This window comes from Hordeum vulgare, chromosome 1H (genome assembly GCF_904849725.1).
Source record: "Hordeum vulgare subsp. vulgare chromosome 1H, MorexV3_pseudomolecules_assembly, whole genome shotgun sequence".
NCBI lineage: Eukaryota > Viridiplantae > Streptophyta > Magnoliopsida > Poales > Poaceae > Hordeum > Hordeum vulgare.
Window position 1 is genome coordinate 233874285 of NC_058518.1, and position 21346 is coordinate 233895630.

Genomic DNA, 21346 nt, shown 5'->3' on the forward strand with positions numbered 1-21346 from the left:
GCCGGGCAACAGAAGATAATATCTATATATTTTAATATTTATTATTCATGTCAGTCATTCAATTTTTTTATGTTGTACAAATTTCTTTTAATCTTTATCATGGCAGGTGTTGAAAGATGGTGAGCGCGGGTCCAGAGCGCTCGACGGGTTCTTCCCAGGCGCCCCGCACGAGGGGTGGTACTTCCCTTCCACCCCTATCTCTCCGTAGAGCCTTGGCAGACAGTCTTTCGACACCAGCCGGGGGTTCTTCTTCGTCGGCGGCATTGCCCGCTGGTAGAGGTGCTGGTCGGGTAGGGAAGAAGGGGAAGGGTACAGGGAGAGGTGGTGGCCGTGGAAGATCCAGGAGGACTGTTGAGCCGTCCTCGCCACCACCACCAGCTCATTCACCCCGAGCATAGGACTAGTATGGTCGACCCGTTTGCGGAGGAGGCTACGGGGACTCCGGTCCAGGAGCCTGGTGTTCACGGGCATTCGTCCCATGAGACTCCGGTCCAGGAGCAGCCTCGGGTCGAGGTGCATTCGGCCCAGGAGCAGCCGGAGGAGACTACGGTTCCGGAGGCTTCACCCGACGTGGAGAGGTACGGATGGGAGCCTTGGCCGGATCGTACCGAGTTGCCGGATTGGACCGAGGGTTCGGGTGGCTCAGGGTGCGGGGATGGCGGGGATGAGCTTACGGATAGCGAGGGCGATGTGCAGGTGGACGGGGCCCCGGCTACCGTGTACAAGCGTGGTAGTACACGTCTCCCGGTCGCCCCGGCTACCCGCGAGCAGAGGCCGGTGATAAAACCTGAAGGAGATAGGTAAGTACATTTACCCTTTTTTTAGCTTTTGCCTTCAAGTTTGTTCAAATATCTAATGCGCTGACCTTATCATACTGCAGGGGATGGGTACACCCTCTTGGAGTCCGCAGGCCGAACTCCGTCCATGGTGTGCTTTGCCGGACAAATTTCCCGGGGTTTGTCACGTTGCCTGGTGAGGGTCAGGTTCCTACACTAGGATTTACCTGGGAGGACTACCAGGCTGTGCAGGCCCCGCCGGAGGAGATTATAGATGGTGTCTTGTGCCACACGAGGGCCGAGATGGTGATCAGGAGTTTTTGGGTAAATTATCCTTTTACAGAATCTAAAATTCAGCATATACCTCATTATTGTACTAATCGGTGTTTTCACGTTTGATTGCAGACCTTCTATAGGTGTGAGGATGGATATGAGGAGGCGGCGGCCAGGGTTCTCGAGGTCGAGTGTAGGCGGTTACTACAGAACTTGCGCCACGAGGCTCAGCCGCAGGCTATTCGAGATTACTACGCCACGCGTGGTATTAAGAAGGAGAAGAAGGATTGCCGCGGAAAGTTTCTGAAGAAGGAGCAATACATGAAGGTAATTACCTATTCTTAAGTCCTTCTACGTAGTTTTCTTGATTTCATTCATAGGCGTAGCGCTGAAAATTCTTTCTAATAACTTACAGGTGCCCCCGAGATGGTGTGCGGATAAGATGGATTGTTGGGAGGCGTTGGTTGATGAGTGGTGCACAGGCAGCTGGCGAGCCGTCCACGATAATGCGAAGGATCGGCGTAGCCAAATGGTTGGTGTGCCACACCATCAAGGCAGCGCCAACTTACTTCAGTTTGGACGAAACTGTGTATGTGATTTGCTTCATGATTCATGCAATTCATTCTTATGCTAATATTTTGTTCCTCTCTTTTAGGCGCATCACAATAAGACTGAGATGCCACACTTGTACGTCGTTTATGGCATGGCCCATACTGCCTCGTACAACAAGGCGAAGGCATTCTCTGTGTCTGACCTGGATGATCCCAGTAACTTCACCAACATATCATCCCACCAGAAGCTCGTGGCATACAGGGACGCGGGGAAGGCTACGAAAGGGGATGACTTTAACCCTAGCCAGGAACCTTTGGATCCAGAGCTGGTGATGATATCTGGTGGCGGGAGGCCCCATGGCTCGATAGCCATTGGAGATGGGATAATACGTTGTCCACTCACTCTTACGGAGATCAAGGCGCGCCAGTCGAGCAACTGTCCTGAGATAACACGTCGTCCACGGCCAGTCGAACTTGCCATCGAGGTTAGTTGTACGGACTAAGAACACTTTCATCCATTTCATTATGTGTGTCACCATAGATCATTACTGTGGTAACGAGGAATGGTTTTTCAGGCTGCTCTTCAGAAAGAGAGAGCGGCAAACCAGGCTACTCTTGAGAAAGAGAGATTGGCAAGCCAGGCTGCTCTTCAGGCTGCTCTTGATGAGAGGGACCAGAGCATGGCACAATTGCTTGAGGAGGAGAGGGCCCGGAATGAGGCGGGTCAACGGGCCCTGTACGAGCTTTTTGTGGTATGTTTTTTCTCACATTAGCCAAATCATGTGTGTAATGTCTGTTTCAATACTAACTAATACGACCCACTCTTCAGGGTCTGTGCGAGAAGAGCGGTCAAGTCCCTCCGCCGATGCCCGTCTTCTCTTCGATTGGCACGGTGAGTTTCATTATAAACTAGTATTAATAATTGAGTGTCATCATGCTAACTGAGACATTGCAAAATATCTTTTCTGCAGAATAACTCCCGAGCGGCATCGCACGACCCTTCTCCAGGGCAACCGTCTCCAAACGAAGCCGGCGCGAGCAACCGTGGTGTTTCTCCTCCTTGATGACCACTACGGTAAGTTCCTCCTCCAAACTTAGCTTGTTTTCCTCTAAAATGATATAATTAGCCAATTTAGCTCCAAGAAGACATAATTAGGTAATTTAGCTCAAAAAAGACATAATTAGGTAATGTAGCTCAAAAAAGACATAAAGTGGAGGAGGAGGAGGAGGAGGAGGCCAAGGCCAATTTGGCGGCCCAGCCGCCAGAATGTCATCGTGAGGCGTCGAAGTCCCGGATATGCCTGGCGCGTGGCATGCCAGGGCTTGGAATCGGTCGGCGTAGTCCTGGACCGTGAGGTAAACGGTAAGCGGCCGAGGGCTGCCAGTCGGCTGCCACGATGGGGGGGGCCAAACCGGAGAAGGCAGAGCTCGCGAAAGCGGGTCCCACGGTGGCATGGTGAAAAATTGGAAGCGGGTAATATGGTGAAAAATTGCGGTTGCTCCAAACCTTCTAAAAGCGGCTTCTTGCGACCTGCCCAGAATGCTCAGACATACCTTCGGTTCCAAGAGCTAGTTTATCTTTCGGCTTTTTAAGTAAGATAGACCATTACAAAAACAAGTTATAACAATCGACGTTCCTATGAGGATTTTACAACCTGAATACCAAGGGACCACTATTAGAAGACCATAATAAGTTAATGCCGGCGCCATCTTTGACTTTTTGGATGGTCGGCGGCGCCATAAACTCGATAACCAGCACCGCGGAGTCAAGAAATTCAACTAAATCGAATACACCAGTCTCTCCTTTCATCTCTAACCAATACACCAGTCACTACAAATAACTGCTCTCTTTGATTGTATGTACATTTTTGCTTGATGTCTAGATCACGGATCTGGTACATGAAAGCCATTCCTTTTCGCTTTCCTTCAACCACTTATTATACTTTTCTCCTAGAAGAGTCAAGCGAAAGCAATTAGTTTAGAAGGAAGAGGAAGACCTAGGGGGCTTAACAACAAAACTTTATCACCAACATTAAATTCACGTTTCAAAATTCTCTTGTCATGCCACTTCTTTACCTTCTCTTTGAACATTTTTGCCCTCTTGTAAGCTTGACTTCTCCACTCATCTAGAGAAGTCAAGTTCATGAGACGCTTTTCACCAGAAAGCTTTGGGTCAGCATTAAGCTCTCTAACAGCCCAGAAAGCTTTGTGCTCTAACTCTAAAGGTAGATGGCATGCCTTGCCATAGACCATCTTATATGGAGACATTCCCATGGGATTTTTGGAAGCAGTTCTATACGCCCACAAGGCATCTCCTAACTTTTTGGACCAATCCTTCCTAGAACTGTTCACTGTCTTTTGGAAGATCAGCTTGATCTCTCTATTTGTGAGCTCAGCTTGCCCACTTGTTTGAGGGTGGTAAGGTGAAGCAATTCTATGATTAACATCATATTTGGCTAGAGCTTTTCTGAAAGCACCATGTGTAAAATGTGATCCTCCGTCGGTCATGAGGTACCTAGGTACACCAAACATAGGGAAGATTACATCCTTGAGCATTTTCAAAGATGTCTTGTGATCAACACTTTCAGTGGGGATTGCTTCAACCCACTTGGTCACATAATCAATATCCCCTAAGATGTGAGTGTAGTTTTGTGAAGGAGGAAAAGGACCCATAAAATCAAAACCCCAGCAATCAAAAGGATTAGTGACTAGAGAATAATTCATAGGCATCTCATTTCTCCTACTAATATTACTAACTCTCTGACACTTATCACAAGATAAAACATAATTTCTAGCGTCTTTAAAGAGAGTAGGCCAATAAAAACCTGACTGGAGAACCTTGTGTGCGGTCCTCTCACCGGCATGATGTCCTCCATAAGGACCATCATGACATTGTCATAAGATATCCTTCTACCCATGCTCCGGTATGCATCTCCTCACGATTCCATCCGCACCTTCTCTAAAAAGATGTGGTTCATCCCAAAAGTAATACCTCAAGTCGTGGAAGAATTTCTTCCTTTGCTGGATTCTTAAACCTGGAGGCAAAAAATTTGCAACAATAAAGTTAGCATAGTATGCAAACCATGGATCGGAATTAGATTGTACCCTCAAAACAGCTAAATTTTCATCAGGAAAGTTATCGTTGAGAATAGGGTTATGTGGTATGCCCTCCAACCTGGAAAGGTTGTCGGCTACAGGGTTGTCTTCTCCCTTCCTATCAACAATCTGCAAATCAAATTCTTGAAGAAGAAGGATCCATCTGATAAGCCTTGGTTTGGCATCCTTCTTTTCCATAAGATACTTAATAGCAACATGATCAGTATGAATGATGAGTTTGGAATCAATAATGTAAGGCCTAAATTTATCACAAGCAAACACTACTGCTAAAAACTATTTCTCAGTAGTAGCATAATTCTTTTGAGCACTATCAAGGGTTTTGCTGGCATAGTGTATAACATTCAATTTTTTATCAACCCTTTGTCCTAAGACAACTCCAACAGCAAAATCTCTAGCATCATCCATGATTTCAAAAGGCAAATTCCAATCAGGTGGTTGGACTATAGGGTCGGTTATTAAGGCTTTCTTAAGAACTTCGAAGGCTTGCTTACAATGTTCATCAAACACAAAAGGAATATCCTTTTGGAGAAGATTAGTGAGGGTTTCGAAGTCTTAGAAAAGTCTCTTCTATAGAAACCAGCATGACCGAGGAAACTACGAATACCTCTGGTGTCCTTTGGATAAGGCATCCTCTCGATTGCTTCAACCTTTGCCCTGTCCACCTCGATTCCCCTTTCAGAAATCTTGTGGCCAAGGAAAATTCCCACATTGACAATGAACTGGAACTTCTCCCAGTTGAGTAACAAGTTCGTCTCCTCACATCTCTGAAAAACTTTATTAAGGTTGTGGAGACAATGGTCAAGAGAGGTTCCATAGACGGAGAAATCATCCATGAAAACCTGCACAATTTCCTCACAAAACCATGAAAGATAGCACACATACACCTTTGAAAAGTAGCAGGAGCATTGCATAAACCAAAAGGCATACGTCTATAAGCATAAGTACCAAAGGGAGAAGTAAGAGTGATCTTCTCTTAATCGACAGTGTTAACATGAAAATGAGAGAAGCCAGAATACCCATCAAGATAGCAAAAGTGAGTGTTTTTGGATAACCTTTCAAGCATTTGGTCAATGAACGGCAGCGGGTAGTGGTCCTTCCTTGTCGCTTTGTTCAGCTTCCTGTAATGAATACACATTCTATATCCAATAATAATTCTTTGAGGTATTAGTTCATTCTTATCATTAGGAACCATAGTCGTACCTCCTTTCTTGGGAACACAATATACCGGACTTACCCACTTACTATCAGCTATAGGGTAGATAATACGTGCGGCTAGAAGCTTGAGGATTTCGATCCTCACAACATCCTTCAAACTTCGGGTTCAACAATCGTTGATGATCAACAACAGGTTTAGCATCAGGCTCAAGATTGATAGTATGATGACAAATAGATGGACTAATCCTCTTAAGATCATCAAGGGTTTATCCAATTCCGCCTTGGTGTTTACGAAGGACTTCCAATAATCGCTCTTCTTCATATCCTGAAAGGTTAGCATTGATAATAACAGGCTATACTTTATTCTTCATCTAAATAAGCATACTTGAGCGTATTGGGAAGAGGTTTAAGGTCAAACACCGGGTCTTCTTTTGGTTTTGACAGAATTCCCAAAGGCTCAACCGGAAGATTGTGCTTCAGGATAGCAGGTTGTCTCAAAATATGTCATCTAGCTCATTTCTTTCCTGCATATGCATATCATTCTCGTGGTCCTCCATAAATTGCTGCAAAGGATCGTTAGGAGGAATAGCAATAGAAGCAATCTCTTCAATAATTTTATCATTACTAGGAAAATCAGTACCACGAGTTTGCTTCGAGAATTTAGAGAAGTTAAATTCATATGGCTCACCATTGAATTCAATAGATACTTTTCCTTTCCTACAATCTATATTAGCTCCACAAGTTTTGAGAAAAGGCCTACCAAAGATAATAGGGCAAAAACTATCTTGCGCTGAACCAGTACTAGAAAGTCGGTAGGATATTTTACCTTTCCACATAGGACTTTAACATCTCGCACAATTCCAATAGGAGAGATAGTTTCTTTGTTTGCAAGATGGATAGTAACATCAACGTCTTCAATTTCACATGGTAGAATCTCATTCATGATCTCTTGATAAAGTGAAAAAGGAATAGCACTAGCACTGGATCCCAAATCACATAGCCTGTAATAATTATGATCTCCTATTTTAATAGATACAACCGGAGTACGTGAAATTGGGCCTTTATTCTTGGCTCTAGCAAGGTTAGTAGAAACAACACAAAATTTTATATTGGAATCCCCGATATTAGTAGTAACAAGATCCTTGACTAATGCAACTTGAGGATTTACCTTAATCAGGTCCTCATGCTCATCAGTCGTTCTTTCACTTTTATTCAGTATGCCCGTGACAAGAATGCTCCATCATCGTTGTGGGAAAAGGGGGCTTTTCATATAAAACTGTAGGCAAGGTACGGTCAGCAACATTGATATCAATAGGTAATTCCTTAAATGGTTTATGGTGTTGATCCTCCTTCTTCTTAGAGGAATCAATATGAGAGGCAAAGTCTTTGCAAAAATCAATTAGAAGCTAGGAATCAAGACCAATCTTAGCACAAAAGGTATTGAAGTAATCGGTTTTCACATAGCTCTCAATGTTATCATGCTCATAATTTATAACATGTTCAATAACTTTATCAATCTCCCAATCTTCAGTGTTCTTCTGGATCCTTTCAATAAGATCCCACCTAGCTTCAGTGCTTTGGTTGGAGAATGCCCCACTAGAGGAGGCATCAAGCATCTCTTTATCTTGATGAGAAAGCCTTGCACAAAAATTTGATTTCCTTGGGGAGCTCATGATTGGAATATTTGAGCATTAGAGACTTCAATCTCCCTCAAGCTTGAGCGATGCTTTCTCCATCACGAGACCAAAAGTTATAAATGTAGTTCTTGTCTCGATGTATTTCATGAAGTGGATAAAACTTTGCATAAAAGAGAGGCATAAGATCTTGCCAATTTAGCAAATGAGAGTTATCAAGAAGCCTATACCAATCCAAAGCCTTATCTTTTAATGATAGAGAGAATAACTATCTCATAACAAAATCCATCAATATACCTGCAAGTTTAAATAAGGAGCATAGTTGTGAAAGATATAGCAAGTGTTCGCCTGGATGTCTACCTCCTGCATATCGATTAGCCAAGACACAATCAATAATACCAGTTGGTATTTTAAAGGGCACAATTTCGGTAGGTGGGGGAGGCTTCTCCACCACAATAGCGGTGAGGCAGTTATCCACAAACAATGAACCAAGAGCAGAGTTATCCACAGGGACAAAAAGCGAAAACAGAAAAATAAAAACAACACGTACAACATAAAGGATTCCTTACCTATTTCACTTACCAATAGCGCCAGACTCCCTGGAAACGGCGCCAGAAAATGGTCTTGATGGCCCACAAGTGTAGGGGATCTATTGTAGCCTTTTCGATAAGTAAGAGTGTCGAACCCAGCGAGGAGCAGAAGGTACTAACAAGCGATCTTGAGAAAGGAATAACTGCAAGCACTGAAAGGTAACTTTTTATGGGTTTTCTAGTATAAGCAAAAAGGAAATACATGCAGGGAAAGTAAATGGTGCTGAGGTGCAGCAACTGGCCCAATCCTTTTGAACACAACGGATAAGCCAGGGGACTAAGCTCATAAAGACTAAGGCGTTCCCGAGGAAACACGGGAGAGATAGTCAAGTGCTTTCGCCATATTCTGTCTAGTACCATGTTCTATATTGATAAGTGTTATGTGGGTGGATCTTTGCTAGTGCACCGTCTAGGATAAGACAAGTACACTCTTATGGTTAATACCCTTGCAAGAGTCTGCAAATACAAGAGAGAAATTAAGGCAAAGCCTAACCATAGCAATAAACTTTAGGGTCCAACACTCCCTCATGCAAAACTATGCGAACTGGGGTTCAGGTTTCCCTCACTCCGGCAACCCCCATAAGCATTTTTTATACACAATGCATTCCCCTAGGTTCTTAAAAAGGTGAAGTATTATGTAGTCGACGTTCACATAACACCACTAGAAGAATAACTCCACAACTTAAATATCAATCAACAAATATTACTTCAACATCATATGACTACTATCAACTAGACTTCTCCCATGTCCTCAAGAACTAAAGGAACTACTCACAAGACATACAAGAGATCATGATCAGAGGAGATGAAAATATGATGAGATGGGGTGAAGATGGAGATGGTGCTAATGATGTGGATGATGGTGATGCTGATCTCGATGATTCCCGTGATGACGGTGATGATGATGAGGACGATCTCCTCCTCCGGGAGGAGTTCTCCCTGTCGGAATTTGCCCACCGGAAAGGCCTTTTCTTCTCTGTAGGTTTCCGCCATGGAGCGGCGACGGAACTCCGAAAACTCTTATTTTTTGGGTTTTTTAGGTCACAAGGGTCATATAGTCCACTAGGGCGCCTGGGTGCATGGTGGTCCCCCTCCGGCCCTTCTTCGTCCTGTCTTCGTGATTTATTCGGAAACTTCTTCCCCGTACATTTCAGCTTATTTGGAGATGTTCCGATATGGCAACTCTTCATTCTCTTTTCTTCGCTGAATCCTGCGTCTGCTGTTTCGGCACCGGAAATTTGTAAACTATGTAAAATAAGCCAAAACACTATATGAACAACATCGTATTGTGAAATATATCAATGGATAGAGACAAATTATGATACAAAATAGTGATGCATTTGGGATGTATCAGTGATGAACCGCCTTGACGTCTGGAGTAGTACTACCGAAATCAGGGAGTTGGTCGGGGATGAAGATATCCCCTATGTTGATGATTTCGCTGGTGACCAAGCGAGCCATTGATCCTTCTCACGATCCTTCAGTGGAGCTCTTAGCGAAAGCACCAATGTCGGTGTCAAAATCGACTGATCTCGAGTAGGGGTGTGGAATGTGGATCTTGGATCGATGGGTAACAAGGGACGAAGCAGACAATGTTTACCCAGGTTCGGGCCCTCATGATAGAGGTAAAACCTACGTCCTGCTCTTGTTATATTGATGGAGTAGTACAAAGTTGATCTACCTCGAGATCGGATGATGTGGTCTAAAACCCTAATCGTAATGAGATAAATTCTGCCTATGAGCTACGGCTACCTGGTTTATATAGACACGAGGGATGCTTGGGTTACACAATGTTGCTTACATCCCGAAAGGAATATGCCGATTACTATGTCGCCTTGGATTGCACGCCAAGTCTTTGGAAGAGTCCATCTTCATTTCAATATTGTCAATGATGATCGAAGGGCTCACGAGTCTGGCCCATGGGAATGGTAAGCGGTCCGAGGAACCTTTAGTCCCAGACTCCCTAAGTCGACTACGCCGGAACTCCATCCCCTTCCTATGAGACAAAGAGTCTCTTATTAAGCGCTCGGCTGATATCCGTGTGCATGTCGATAGCTTCTATAAGACCCTCTTCTCCCCCGTACCTAGGAGTGGCCTGGAGCTGGCAGCTGACGTCTAGTCTCGCCATCAGTGTGTCCCTGATGGTCCCATTCTCTCATGAGGAGGTATGGACGTCCATCAAGGGGATGAATCTATCATCCATTCTAGGCCCAGATGGCTTGCCAGTCAAGTTCTCCCATACCTTTTGGAATGCCATCCGACATGAGGTGATGGCCCAATTTGAGGAGTTCTATGTTGGCTCCATCGGCCTCCACCGCCTTATTTATGGGATCATCACCCTGATCCCTAAGGTCACTAGCGCATCGGATATTCGCCATTTTCATCCTATCATAGTGATCAACGTGATCTTTTGCATCCCGGCAAAGGGGTATGCCGCCAATAGGGTGACCCCTTTGGCCGAATGTATAGCACACCCCAATCAGTCGGTGTTCATCACCGACCGGTATATCCTGGACGGGGTCCTCGTGTTCCATGAGGTCCTTCATGAGGTTCGGGCTAAACACCACAAGGTCGTCTTCCTAAAGATCGACTTCCACAAAGCCTATGGCACAGTGAGTTGGTCCTTCCTTCAAGAAGTGTTGCTTCGAAAAGTGTTCGACGACCGCTGGGTTGCCCGGGTCCTGCAACTAGTCTCGTCCGGACAAACCGTGGTTAACATCAATGGGGAGATCGGCCCGTACTTCCCCACCTTATGTGGGGTTAGGCGGGGCGACCCCATTTCCCCCTTCCTGTTCAACATGGTGGTTTACGCTTTGGTGCCTATTTTAGATAAGTCCAAGGCCGCGGGTCACATCCAGGGCGTTGCCCCCACCTCACCCCGGACAATGGAGTATCCCTCCTGTAGTAGACTGATGACACCATCATCATGGTGGAGGGCTTTACGGCCAATATCTTGAACCAAAAGTTCCTCCTGTTGGGTAACGTAGTAATTTCAAAATTTTCCTACGCCATACAAGGATCTATCTATCGAGAAACTAGCAACGAGCAAAAGGGAAGAACATATTCGTACCTTTGAAGATCGCGGTAGATTCTGGTCTATTTGCCGAATCACGGCACCTCCGCGTTCAACACACGTACATCCCGGCAACGTGTCCCACACCTTGATCTAGCAAGGAGGAGGGAGAGGTTGAGGGAGAGCTCCGGCAGAGCAATGGTGCAGTGGCGGTGGAGCTACGAGGGATTCCGGCGGAGCTTCTCCAAACTGCGCGGAAGAGGATGAAGAACTGGGCTGCCTGGAGAGGGAGGAAACGATTTATGTGTGCTCCAAAGCCCAAAACCCTACACTATATATAGGGGGAGAGGGAAGGGAGTGCCCCCCTTAGGGTTCCCACCCCCAAGGGGTGCGGCAGCCCCATCTAGGGCTGTTGGTGGCGGCTAGCAAGGGAGGAGGGGGTGTGGCGCACCCCACATGGGCCTTGCGCCCATCTGCTTTAGGGTTTCCTCCCTTTCCCTCTCGACATGCGCCTTGGGCCTTGGTGGGAGGTGCACCAGCCCACTCTCTGCAGGTTCCGTTCCACCTTTTGGCCCTTGTCAGCCTTTGGGGCTAGTGGCCCCTCCCGGTAGACCCCCGGAACCCTTCCGATGGTCCCGGTATGTTACTGTTGACGCCCGAAAGATTTCAAGTGTCCAAAACGCCTCATCCTATATATCAATCTTCATCTCTGGACCATTCCGGAGATCCTCGTGACATCCGGGATCTTATCCGGGACTTCGAACAACCTTTGGTTACCTCATACACTATTCCCATATAACCCTAGTGTCATCGAAACTTAAGTGTGTAGACCCTACGGGTTCGGGAAGCATGCAGACATGACCGAGACACCTCTCCGGTCAATAATGAAAATCGGGGTCTGGATATCCATGTTGGCTCCGACATGTTCCTCGATGATCTCATCGGATGAACCACGATGTCAAGGATTCACTTAATATCGCATGCAATTCCCTTTGTCTACTAGTATATTTGTTTCCCGTGATTCGATCGTCTGTATCCCTATACCTTGGTCAATCTCGTTATCGGCAAGTATCTTTACTCGTTCCGTATCACATCATCCCGCGACTAACTCCTTAGTCACATTGAGCTCATTGTGATGATGTTCTACCGAGTGGGCCCTGAGATACCTTTCCTTCATACGGAGTGACAAATCCCAGTCTCGATTCGTGCCAATCCAACAAACACTTTCGGAGATACCCGTAGTAGACCTTTATAGCCACCTAGTTACGTTGTGACGTTTGATGCACCCAAAGCATTCCTACGGTATTCGAGAGTTGCACAATCTCATGGTCTAAGGAAATGATATTTGACATTAGAAAAGCTTCAGCAGATGAAGGATACAATCAAGTGTTATGCTTAGGATTGGGTCTTGTCCATCACATCATTCTCCTAATGATGTGATCCCATTATCAATGACATCCAATGTCCATGCTCACGAAACCATGATCATCTATTGGTCAACGAGCTAGCCAACTAGAGGCTCACTAGGGACACATCGTGATCTATATATTCACACATGTATTACTGATTCTGGTTACTACAATTATAGCATGAACAATAGACAATTATCATGAACAAGGAAATATAATAATAACCACTTTATTATTGCCTCTAGGTCATATTTCAACAGTCTCCCACTTGCACTAGAGTCAATAATCTAGTTACATTGTGATTCATCAAACACCCATAGCCTTTTGGTGTTGATCATGTTTTGCTCGTGGAAGAGGTTTAGTCAATGGGTCTACGACATTCAGATCCGTATGTATTCTACAAATATCTATATCTCCTTCCTGGATGTAATCCCGGATGGAATTGAAGCGCACTTGATGTGCTTGGTCTTCCTGTGAAACCTGGGCTCCTTGGCTATGGCAATAGCTCCAATTTTGTCACAGAAAAGTTTCATCGGGCCCGACGCAGTGGGAATCACTCCGAGGTCGGTGATGAACTCCTTCAACCAGATGCCTTCTTGTGCTGCTTCCGAAGCAGCTATGTACTCCGCTTCACATGTAGATGCCGTCGCGACGCCATGCTTGCAGCTACACCAGCTGACTGCCCCACCATTCAAAAAATACACGTATTCGGTTTGTGACTTGGAGTCATCCAGATCTATGTCCAAGCTAGCATGAGCGTATACCTTTACGACGAGCTCTACATCACTTCCATAAATGAGAAACATTTCCTTAGTCCTTTTTTAGGTACTTAAGGATATTCTTGACCGCTATCCAGTATTCCATACCGGGATCACTTTGGTACCTCCCTACCAAACTTATGGCAAGGTTCACATCAGGTCTGGTACAGAGCATGGCATACATAATAGATCCCACGGCTGAAGCGTAGGGGATGGTACCTTGTAATACAGGCAAGAACCCCTTCTTTGACATATCCATATTGAACTTCTTCAATATCTTGTCAAGGTATGCACTCTATGAAAGACCTATGAGGCGGCTCGATCTATCTCTATAGATCTTGATGCCTAATATGTATGCATCTTCTCCAAGGTCCTTCATTGAAAAACTCTTGTTCAAGTAGGCCTTTATGCTCTCCAATAGTTCTATATCATTTACCATCAACAATGTGTCATCCACATATAATAGGAGAAACTCTACAGAGCTCCCACTCACTTTCTTGAAAATACAGACTTCTCCATAAATCTGTATAAACCCAAACACTTTAATCACCTCATTAAAGCGAATGTTCCAACTCCGAGATGCTTGCACCAGCCTATAGATGGAGCGCTGGAGCTTGTATACTTTGCCAGCATTCATAGGATCGACAAAACCTTCCGGTTGCATCATACACAACTCTTCCTTAAGGAAACCATTAAGAAACGCCGTTTTGACATCCATTTGCCAAATTTCATAATCATAAAATGCGGCAATTGCTAACATGATTCGGACGGACTTCAACATCGCTACGGGTGAGAAAGTCTCATTGTAGTCAACTCCTTGAACTTGTCGAAGACCCTTTGCGACAAGTCGAGCCTTATAGACGGTCACATTACTGTCAGTGTCAATCTTCTTCTTAAAGATCCATTTATTTTCTATGGCTTGCTGATCATCGGGCAAGTCCACCAAAGACCATACTTTGTTCTCATACATGGATCCTATCTCGAATTTCATGGCTTAAAGCCATTTGCTGGAATTTGGGCCCGCCATCGCGTCTTCATAGTTTGAAGGTTCACCGTTGTCCAACAACATGATTTCCATCACATGGTTGTCGTACCACTCTGGTGTGGAATGTACCCTTGTGGACCTTCGAGGTTCAATAGCAACATGATGCAAAGTTTCATGATCACCATTATTAACTTCCTCTCCAGTTGGTGTAGGCGCCACAGGAACATTTTCGCGTACCGCGCTACTCTCCAGTTCGAGAGGAGGTACAATTACCTCATCAGGTTCTACTTACTTCTTTCGAAAGAAACTCTTTCTCTAGAAAGGATCTGTTCGTGGCAACGAAGACTTTGCCTTCGGATCTAAGATAGAAGGTATACCAAATAGTTTCCTTAGGGTATCCTATGAAAAAGCATTTTTCCGCTCTGGGTTCGAGCTTCTCTGGTGGAAGTTTCTTCACATAAGCATCGCAGCACCAAACTTTTAGAAACTACAACTTAGGTTTCTTGCCAAACCATAATTCATACGGTGTCGTCTTAGAGGATTTAGACGGTGCCCTATTTAAAGTGAATGCTGCAGTTTTGAATGCGTATCCCCAAAATGATAGTGATAAGTCAGTAAGAGACATCATAGATCGCACCATATCCAATAAAGTGCAATTACAACGTTCAGACACTTCGTTACGCTGTGGTGTGCCAGGCGGCGTGAGTTGTGAAACAATTCCACATTTCCTTAGGTGTGTCCCAAACTCGTGACTCAAATATTCGCCTCAACGATCAGATCGTAGACAATTTATTTTCTTGTCATGTTGATTCTCAACCTCACTTTGAAATTCTTTGAACTTTTCAAATGTTTTAGACTTGTGCTTCATTAAGTAGACATACCCATATCTACTTAAATCACAGGTGAGGGTGACAACATAACGATAGCCACCGCGAGTTTCAACGTTCATTGGACCACATACATCAGTCTGTATTATTTCCAATAAGTTGGTTGCTCACTCCATTATCCCATAGAATGGAGTCTTGGTCATCTTGCCCATGAGGCAAGGCTCGCATGCATCAAATGATTCGAAATCAAGAGACTCCAAAAGTCCATCAATATGGAGTTTCTTCATGCGCTTGACACCGATATGACCAAGGCGGCAGTGCCACAAGTATGTGGGACTATCATTATCAACCTTACATCTTTTGGTACTCACACTATGAATATGTGTAACATCACGATCGAGATTCATCAAGAACAAACCATTGACCAGCGGGGCATGACCATAGAACATATCACTCATATAAATAGAACAACCATTATTCTCTGATTTAAATGAGTAGCCGTCTCGCATCAAGCAAGATCCCAATACAATGTTCATGCTTAAAGCTGGTACTAAATAACAATTATTAAGGTTTAACACTAATCCCGAAGGTAGATGTAGAGGTAGCGTGCCGACGGTGATCACATCGACCTTGGAACCATTCCCGACGCGCATCGTCACCTCGTCCTTAGCCAGCCTTCACTTATTCCGTAGTTCCTGCTTTGAGTTGCAAATGTGAACAACAACACCAGTATCAAATACCCAGGAGCTACTACGAGCGCTGGTAAGGTACACATCAATAACATGTATATCATATATACCTCTGACGTTGCAGGCCTTCTTATCCGCTAAGTATTTGGGGCAGTTCCGCTTCCAGTGACCGGTTCCCTTGCTGTAGTAGCACTCAGTCTCAGGCTTGGGTCCATTATGTTTCTTCTTCCAGGAAACTGGTTTACCAGGCGTGGCAACAACTTTGTTGTCTTTCTTTAATTTCTTCTTACCCTTGCCTTTCTTGAAACTAGTGGTCTTATTGACCATCAACACTTGATGCTCTTTCTTGATTTCTACCTCTGCAGATTTCAGCATCGAGTACAACTCGGGAATGCTCTTCTCCATCCCTTGCATCTTGTAGTTCATCACAAAGCTCTTGTAGCTTGGTGGAAGCGATTGGAGGATTCTGTCAATGACCGCATCATCCGGAAGTTCGACTCCAAGCTGCGTTAGACGACCGTGTAACCTAGACATTCTGAGTATGTGCTCACTGACAGAACTGTTCTCCTCCATCTTATAGCTAAAGAACTTGTCGGAGACCTCATATCTCTCGACCCGGGCATGAGCTTGAAAAACTAGTTTTTGGTTCTGGAACATCTCATATGCTCCGTGTTGCTCAAAACGCCTTTGGATCCCCGGTTCTAAACTATATAGCATGCCGCACTGAACCAGAGAGTAGTCATCACTCCACGCTTGCCAGACATTTTGAACGTCCTGGGCTGCCGCGGGAACGGGAGGATCACCTAGCAGTGCATCAAGGACATAAGCCTTCTTGGATGCAATGAGGATGAGCTTTAAGTTACGGACCCAGTCCGCATAGTTGCTGCCATCATCTTTCAGCTTTGTTTTCTCTAGGAACGCGTTGAAATTGTGGTTGACAGGTGCGTTGGCCATTGGATCTACAATATTTGTAAAGACAACTTTTTAGACTAAGTTCATGATAATTAAGTTCATCTAATCAAATTATGTATAAACTCCCACTTAGATCGACATCCCTCCAGCCGTCCAAGTGTGACATGATCCACTCGACTAGCCCGAGTTCGATCATCACGTGAGACGGACTAGTTGTCGATGGTGAGCATCTCCATGCTGATCGTATCAATCATACGACTCATCTTCGACCTTTCGGTCTCCCGTATTCGAGGCCATGTCTGTACATGCTAGGCTCGTCGAGTCAACCTAAGTGTTTCGCGTGAGTAAATCTGGCTTACAATCATTGTATGCGAACGTTAGAATCTATCACACCCGATGATCACATGGTGCTTCGAGACAACGATCCTTCACAACGGTGCACACTTAGGGGGATACCTTTCTCAAAATTTTATGAGGGATCATCTTATTATGCTACCGTCGTTCTAAGCAATAAGATGAAAAACATGACAAACATCACATGCAATCATATAGTGACATGATATGGCCATTATGATCTTTGCTCCTTTGATCTCCATCTTCGGGAATCGCATAATCATCATCGTCACCGGCATGAAACCATGATCTCCATCATTGTGTCTCCATGAAGTTGTCACGCCAACTATTACTTCTACTACTATAGCTAACCGTGAGCAATAAAGTAAATTAATGACCACGTGGCGTTGCATCTCATACAATAAATTAAGACAACTCCTATGGCTCCTGCTGGTTGTCGTACTCATCGACATGCAAGTCGTGAATCCTGTTACAAGAACATGATCAATGTCATACATCACACGTGTAACATCACATCTTTTTGGCCATATCACATCACATAGCATACCCCGCAAAAACAAGATAGACGTCCTCTAATTGTTGTTGCATGTTTTACGTGGCTTGTTTGGGTTTTTAGCAAGAACGCTTCTTACCTACGTGACAGCCACAATGTTCATATTCCAATGCTATTTACCCTTCATAAGGACCCTTTTCATCTAATGCAATCCGACTAAACTGGGAGAGACAGACACCCGCTAGCCACCTTATGCAACAAGTGCATGTTTGTCGGTGGAACCTGTCTCATGTAAGCTTACGTGTAAGGTCGGTCTGGGCCACTTCATCCCACAATACCGCCGGAAAAAGATAAGACTAGTAACGGCAAGCAATTGGCAAAATCAGCGCCCACAACTTTTGTGTTCTACTCGTGCATAGAATCTACGCATAGAACCTTGGCTCGGATGCCACTGTTGGGTAACGTAGTAATTTCAAAATTTTCCTATGCCATACAAGGATCTATCTATGGAGAAACTAGCAACGAGCAAAAGGGAAGAGCATCTTCATACCTTTGAAGATCGCTAAGCGGAAACGTCACTATGAATGCGGTTGATGGAGTCGTACTCGCAGTGATTCAGATCGCGGTGGATTCTGATCTATGTGCCGAATCACAGCACCTCCGCGTTCAACACATGTACAGCCCGGCGACGTCTCCCACACCTTGATCCGGCAAGGAGGAGGGACAGGTTGAGGGAGATCTCTGGCAGCGCGACGACACGGTGGCGGTGGAGCTATGAGGGGTTCCGGCGGAGCTTCTCCAAACTGCGCGGAAGAGGAGGAAGAACAGGGCTGTCTGGAGAGGGAGGAAACAATTTTTGTGTGCTCCAAAGGCCAAAAAACTCCACTATATATAGTGGGAGAGTGAAGGGAGTGCCCCCCTTAGGGTTCCCACCCCCAAGGGGTGCGGCAGCCCCATCCAGGGCTGGTGGTGGCGGCCAGGAAGGGAGGAGGGGGTGTGGCGCACCCCAGATGGGCCTTGGGCCCATCTCCTTTATGGTTTCCCCCCTTTCCCTCTCAACTTGTGCCTTGGGCCTTGGTGGGAGGTGCACCAGGCCACTCTGGGCTAGGTTCCTTCCACCTTTTGTCCCATGTCACCCTTTGGGGCTGGTGGCCCCTCTCGGTAGACCCCTGGAACCCTTCCGGTGGTCCCGGTACGTTGCCGTTGATGCCCGAAACATTTCCGGTGTCTAAAACCCCTCATCCGATATATCAATCTTCACCTCCGGACCATTCCGGAGCTCCTCGTGACGTCCGGGATCTTATCCGGGACTCCTAACAACCTTCGGTAACCTCGTACACTATTCCCATATAACCCTAGTGTCATCGAACCTTAAGTGTGTAGACCCTACGGGTTCGGGAAGCATGCAGACATGACCGAGACACCTCTCCGGTCAATAACCAACATCGGTGTCTAGATATCCATGTTGGCTCCCACATGTTCCTCGATGATCTCATTGGATGAACCACGATGTCAAGGATTCACTTAATCCCATATGCAATTCCCTTTGTCTACTAGTATATAACTTGCCCGAGATTTGATCGTCGGTATCCCTATACCTTGTTAAATCTCGTTACCGGAAAGTTTCTTTACTCGTTCAGTATCACATCATCCGGCGACTAACTCCTTAGTCACATTGAGCTCATTGTGATGATGTTCTACCGAGTGGGCCCTGAGATACCTTTCCGTCATATGGAGTGACAAATCCCATTCTCGATTCGGGCCAACCCAAAGAGGATCCCCTCTATCCGAAGGGCCATCCAAATAGGACCGACCAAGATTCTCAATTGCGGGAAGAAGACGTTCTCAGCTCCCGAAAGAACAAGAAGAAGAAACACAAGGAAGCTGACAACTCCAATGATCCCATAATTGATGAAGAACCTATTGTTGATCCTAATAGTATATCTACTTCCGATGCTGAGACTAAAGATGGTGCTGAATCTGATAAAGATAATGAGAAGAATGATCATCCTGAAGTACAAGAAGAAGAAACCGACAAGCGCAAGAGATATACTAGAGAAGACTTTGTTCCAAGAAGACATGGGAAGGAAAGAGAACCATGGGTACAGAAATCAATGCCCTTCCCGGGTAAGTCTTTCAAAACCAAAGAAGAAGAGCATTACCATAAATTTTATGAATGGATGAAACCACTTTTTCTTCAAATTCCTTTGACTCGTGATATTAAGTTGCCTCTGTACACGAGGTATATGAAAGATATTGTTACTAATAAAAGAAAAGTTCCTAATGAGGCGATATCTACTATGCTTGCTAATTACTCTTTCAGTGGTAAGATTCCTGAGAAGCTTGGTAATCCAGGTATACCCACCATTCCTTGCTCCATAAAAAATAATTATGTCAGAACTGCTTTATGTGATCTTGGTGCAGGAGTGAGTGTTATGCCTTTCTATCTTTACAAAAGGATTTGTCTAGATAAACTAATCCCTACAGATGTTTCTCTTCAAATGGATGATAAGTCAACAACCGTTCTTGCTGGTATTTGTGAAGATGTTCCTGTTGAAGTTTCTAATTTCTTGATCCTTACTGACTTTGTTGTGCTTAACATGCCCGGGGATGGGAGCATGTCTATTATTCTTGGTAGACCTTTTCTTAATGTCGCAGGTGCTATTATTGATTGCAATAAAGGAAAGGTGACTTTCAATGTTAATGAGAAGGAGCAGACGGTATATTTTCCGAAGAATATTGGGAAACGGCATGGCCTTAATTCGAGTAAGAATATTGAGATCGTGAAGGTTGGAGAGTGGGATTGTCCTCTACATGTGCACCACAAATACAAAACCATTATGGTGTGGACAATATCAATTAAAATAAAGGTATCATGATTGCTTTATAAGAAGTGAAACTTTTTGCTCGATATATCACCTATTTGGTAGTAAGACTTGATGAACCTTGCTAACAAACATGTTTTATTTGAGTAAAAAGAGAAGCTCGTCATGTTTTTGTTTACTTTATCTTTCATCCTCCTTGTTGTACCAAAGTTTTATGTTTTTGAAGCTTCATATGTTTAATCATTGCATCGAGCTTTCCGGAAGTTTTGCAGCTTTAGGTACATCGAAAAAATTCAAAGGTGAAGTTGTCAGAAAAATTCCAGAAAAATTATAATAAAAATTACCATCAAAAAAGAGACACAGGGGCAGCTAGGGCTGACTAGGGGGGGCACCCCTGATCCAGGCAGCCAGGTGTCGCGGCGTGGCCCCTGACCGCGCCAACAGGGCGTTTGTGCTCACCTGGTCCCCTTTCCAGGTATTTCTTCTTCCCTTCTCTCTCTCACTCCAAAAATCCCGATTTTTCTCCTGGGTCTCGAGTTCTTGCTATTCTTGGTGGCAAATTTCAATCTCTCTCTACAGCCCATCATTTGCATTGAGATTTTGAGCATTTTCTCCTTGGTATGTGACTCCTCCACCTCTCCAATTAGAACTTTGATTGGTAGTATTATTTGTGAGTATTTAGGAGTTCTTGGTGCTGTTCATATGATCTTGCATGCTTGTTTAGAAATTTATTTGTGAAGTTTTGATGCAAGTTTATGCATTGGGGAAGTGAGTAGAATAGTTTGCTCCAACTCATTTTGCTTAAACCTTCATTTTGGTGATGTACCAAAAAATTTCAGAAATCAGTTTATTTGGAAAAGCAACATGATGGCTTGGGAAGAAGAGACCCGATCCTACCGATAGACTAACTAGAGATGCAGCTTCACCTTCTACTGTGAGGACAAGTTACAATGATGATATCGTGCAACCGGAGTTGCTCCACGAG